Genomic DNA, 5,022 nt, shown 5'->3' on the forward strand with positions numbered 1-5,022 from the left:
TGTGGGTCCCGGAGTCCCTACAGGGGGGCTTACCCGGAGGTGATGCCGAGAGGCGCAGGTGTGCCCGCCGAGCGGCCGGATCGGTCGTGAGCAGGGCCTGGATGTCTGTAAGGCTGGAGATGAGCTCGGGGTTCGTGAAGGTGTTTTGAGCGTCCGAGAAGTGGCGCTTAACCCGGCCTTGATGGGCTGTGAGATGCGCCTGGATGTTTGGACTTAGGTTTTGAGCGGCAAAAATACCTCCGGGGTGGCGGGTCGAGTGGGAAAAGCGCCCGTGAAGTGGGGCTTAGCCGCGCGGCCGAGATCGGCTGTGAGATGCGCCGCCTGGATGTTTGGACTTAGGTTTTGAGCGCAAAAAATACCTCCGGGGTGGCGGGGTGGCGGTCGTGAGTGGAAAGCGTCCGTGAAGTGGGGCTTACTTGCGGCGAGATCGGCTGTGAGATGCGCCTGGATGTTTGGACTTAGGTTTTGAGCGGCAAAAAAATACCTCCGGGGTGGCGGGGTCGAGTGGGAAAGCGTCCGTGAAGTGGGGCCTGCGCGGCCGAGATCGGCTGTGAGATGCGCCTGGATGTTTGGACTTAGGTTTTGCGCAAAAAAAATTCCTCCGGGGTGGCGAAGTCAGTGGGAAAGCGTCCGTGAAGTGGGGCTTACGCGGCCGAGATCGGCTGAAATATGCGCCTGGATGTTTGGACTTAGGTTTTGAGCAAAAAAAATCCTCCGGGTGGCGAAGTCGAGTGGGAAAGCGTCGTGAAGTCGGGCATAAACGGCGAGATCGGCTGAAATATGCGCCTGGATGTTTGGACTTAGGTTTTGAAAGCAAAAAAATTTCCTCCAGGGTGGCGGGTCGAGTGGGAAAGCGTCGCCCGTGAAGTCGCACTTAAGCCCGGCCGAGATCGGTCTGAAATATGCGCCTGGATGTCTGGACTTAGGTTTTGAGCGAAAAAAATTTCCTCCAGGGAGGTGGGGGTCGAGTGGAAAGCGTCCAGTCGAGAAGTCGCACTTAACCCGGCTGAGATCGGCTGAAATATGCGCCTGGATGTTTGGACTTAGGTTTTGAGCGAAAAAAATTTCCTCCAGGAGGCGGGTCGAGTGGGAAAGCGTCAGAAGTCGCACTTAACCCGGCTGAGATCGGCTGAAATATGCGCCTGGATGTTTGGACTTAGGTTTGAAAGCAAAAAAATCCTCCAGGGTGGAGAGGTCGAGTGGGAAAGCGTCCGAGAAGTCGCGCTTAACCCGGCCGAGATCGGCTGGAAATAAGCGCCTGGATGTCTGGACTTAGGTTTTGAAAGCAAAAAAATTTCCTCCAGGGAGGCCGGAGTCGAGTGGGAAAGCGTCGAGAAGTCGCACTTAACCCGGCTGAGATCGGCTGAAATATGCGCCTGGATGTTTGGACTTAGGTTTTGAGCGAAAAAAAATTTCCTCCAGGAGGCGGGGTCGAGTGGGAAAGCGTCGAGAAGTCGCACTTAACCGGCTGAGATCGGCTGAAATATGCGCCTGGATGTTTGGACTTAGGTTTTGAGCGAAAAAAAATTTCCTCCAGGAGGCGGGTCGAGTGGGAAAGCGTCGAGTCGCGCATAACCCGGCCGAGATCGGCTGAAATATGCGCCTGGATGTTTGGACTTAGGTTTTGAGCGAAAAAAATTTCCTCCAGGGAGGCCGGGAGTCGAGTGGGAAAGCGTCGAAGTCGCACTTAACCCGGCGAGATCGGCTGAAATATGCGCCTGGATGTTTGGACTTAGGTTTTGAGCGAAAAAAAATTTCCTCCAGGAGGCGGGGTCGAGTGGGAAAGCGTCGAGAAGTCGCACTTAACCCGGCTGAGATCGGCTGAAATATGCGCCTGGATGTTTGGACTTAGGTTTTGAGCGAAAAAAAATTTCCTCCAGGAGGCGGGGTCGAGTGGGAAAGCGTCGAGAAGTCGCACTTAACCCGGCTGAGATCGGCTGAAATATGCGCCTGGATGATTTTCGTTTGAAAATTGCACTAAGTCAACCGGGAAAGGTCCGACTTCCATACCCTCCGAGGCTCGAGTCAGGCCGACGAGAGGCCTCTTCCGGGCACGATTCAAATTTCACGCGACCCGGAGGTGGCGTTTACCAGGAGCAACTTTTACATCAACTTTATTTTTTTTTTTTTTTTTTTTTTTTTTCTCTAAAAACTCTGAAATTCGTGCCCTGCGCGTCGCTGCTGCTTGAGGCGAGTCTGTGAGCGCAGGCCTTTGTAGAAAACATTCATCAGGGCCTTTAATAAATAAAATCATACCCAAATCTGTGTTATTGTGTGGGGTTAGTCTGTGAGCGCAGGCCTTATGGAAAACATTCATCGAGAGGCCTTTATTAAATAAAATCATGCCCAATAAAGAGTTAATGGGTGGGTTAGTCTGTGGCGCAGGCCTTATAGAAAAACATTTTCCAGGGCCTTTATTAAATAAAATCACGCCCAATAAAGAGTTACTGTGTCAGGTTAGTCTGTGAGGCAGGCCTTAAGAAAACTGTCATCAGGGCCTTTATTAAATAAAATCATGCCCATAAAGTGTTATTATAGCAGAGGTTAGTCTGTGGCGCAGGCCTTAAAGAAAACATTTATCAGGGCCTTTATTAAATAAAATCATGCCCAATAAAGCGTTACTGTGTCGGGTTAGTCTGTAGCGCAGGCCTTATAGAAAACATTTTTCCAGGGCCTTTATTAAATAAAATCATGCCCAATAAAGCGTTACTGTGTGGGTTAGTCTGTGGCGCAGGCCTTATAGAAAACATTTTCCAGGGCCTTTATTAAGTAAAATCATGCCCAACAAAGAGTTACTGTGTCGGGTTAGTCTGTGAGCGCAGGCCTTAAAGAAAACTGTCATCAGGGCCTTTATTAAATAAAATCATGCCCATAAAGTGTTATTATAGCAGGGGTTAGTCAGTGAGCGCAGTGCTTATAGAAAACATTTTTCCAGGGCCTTTATTAAATAAAATCACGCCCAATAAAGCGTTACTGTGTGAGGTTAGTCTGTGGCGCAGGCCTTATAGAAAAACATTTTCCAGGGCCTTTATTAAATAAAATCACGCCCAATAAGAGTTACTGTGTCGGAGGTTAGTCTGTGAGGTAGGCCTTAAAGAAAACTGTCATCAGGGCCTTAATTAAATAAAATCATGCCCATAAGAGTGTTATTATATGAGAGGTTAGTCAGTGGCGCAGGCCTTATAGAAAACATTCATGAGGGCCTTTATTAAATAAAATCATGCCCAATAAAGAGTTACTGTGTGTGGGGTCAGTCTGTGGCGCAGGCCTTATAGAAAACATTTTCCAGGGCCTTTATTAAATAAAATCACGCCCAATAAAAGTTACTGTGTCGGGTTAGTCTGTGGCGCAGGCCTTATAGAAAAACATTCATCGAGGGCCTTTATTAAATAAAATCACGCCCAATAAAGCGTTACTGTGTCGGGTTAGTCTGTGAGCGCAGGCCTTATAGAAAAACATTTTTCCAGGGCCTTTATTAAATAAAATCACGCCCAATAAAGAGTTACTGTGTCGGGTTAGTCTGTGAGGTAGGCCTTAAAGAAAACTGTCATCAGGGCCTTAATTAAATAAAATCATGCCCATAAAGTGTTATTATTATAGCAGAGGTTAGTCAGTAGCGCAGGCCTTATAGAAAACATTCATCGAGGGCCTTTATTAAATAAAATCATGCCCAATAAAGAGTTACTGTGTGAGAGTCAGTCTGTGGCGCAGGCCTTATAGAAAACATTTTCCAGGGCCTTTATTAAATAAAATCACGCCCAATAAAGAGTTACTGTGTGGGTTAGTCTGTGAGGCAGGCCTTATACAAAACATTCATCGAGGGCCTTTATTAAATAAAATCATGCCCAATGAAGAGTTACTGTGTCGGGGGTTAGTCTGTGGCGCAGGCCTTATAGAAAACATTCATCAGGGCCTTTATTAAATACAATCATGCCCAATAAAGCGTTAATGTGTGGGTTAGTCTGTGGCGCAGGCCTTAAAGAAAACTGTCATCAGGGCCTTTATTAAATAAAATCATGCCCAATGAAGCGTTACTGTGTCGGGTTAGTCTGTGAGCGCAGGCCTTATAGAAACCATTTTTCCAGGGCCTTTATTAAATAAAATCATGCCCAATAAAGCGTTACTGTGTCGGGGTTAGTCTGTGGCGCAGGCCTTATAGAAAACATTTTCCAGGGCCTTTATTAAGTAAAATCATGCCCAACAAAGAGTTACTGTGTGGAGGTTAGTCTGTGAGCGCAGGCCTTATAGAAAACATTGTTCCAGGGCCTTTATTAAATAAAATCATGCCCAATGAAGCGTTACTGTGTGGAGGTTAGTCTGTGGCGCAGGCCTTATAGAAAACATTTTTCCAGGGCCTTTATTAAATAAAATCATGCCCAATAAAGCGTTACTGTGTCGGGTTAGTCTGTAGCGCAGGCCTTATAGAAAACATTTTCCAGGGCCTTTATTAAGTAAAATCATGCCCAACAAAGAGTTACTGTGTCGGGTTAGTCTGTGGCGCAGGCCTTATAGAAAACATTGTTCCAGGGCCTTTATTAAATAAAATCATGCCCAATGAAGCGTTACTGTGTCGGGTTAGTCTGTGGCGCAGGCCTTATAGAAAACATTCAATCAGGGCCTTTATTAAATAAAAACATGCCCAAATAAGTGCTATTGTGATGGGGTTAGTCTGTGACCCCAGGCCCTGTGTAAAACTGTCACCCAGGGCCTTTTATAAGTAAAATCATGCCCAATAAGGTTAGGGTTAGGGTTAGGGTTAGGGTTAGGGTTAGGGTTAGGGTTAGGGCTAGGGTTAGGGTTAGGGTTAGGGTTTGGGTTAGGGTTAGGGTTAGGGCTAGGGTTAGGGTTAGGGTTAGGGTTAGGGCTAGGGTTTAGGGTTAGGGTTAGGGTTAGGGTTAGGGTTAGGGTTAGGGTTAGGGTTAGGGTTAGGGTTAGGGTTAGGGTTAGGGCTAGGAGTTAGGGTTAGGGTTAGGGTTAGGGTTAGGGGTTAGTCTGTGGCCTTGGGCCTTATAGAAAACATTC

The sequence above is a fragment of the Puntigrus tetrazona genome, unplaced genomic scaffold (assembly GCF_018831695.1).
Source record: "Puntigrus tetrazona isolate hp1 unplaced genomic scaffold, ASM1883169v1 S000000003, whole genome shotgun sequence".
NCBI lineage: Eukaryota > Metazoa > Chordata > Actinopteri > Cypriniformes > Cyprinidae > Puntigrus > Puntigrus tetrazona.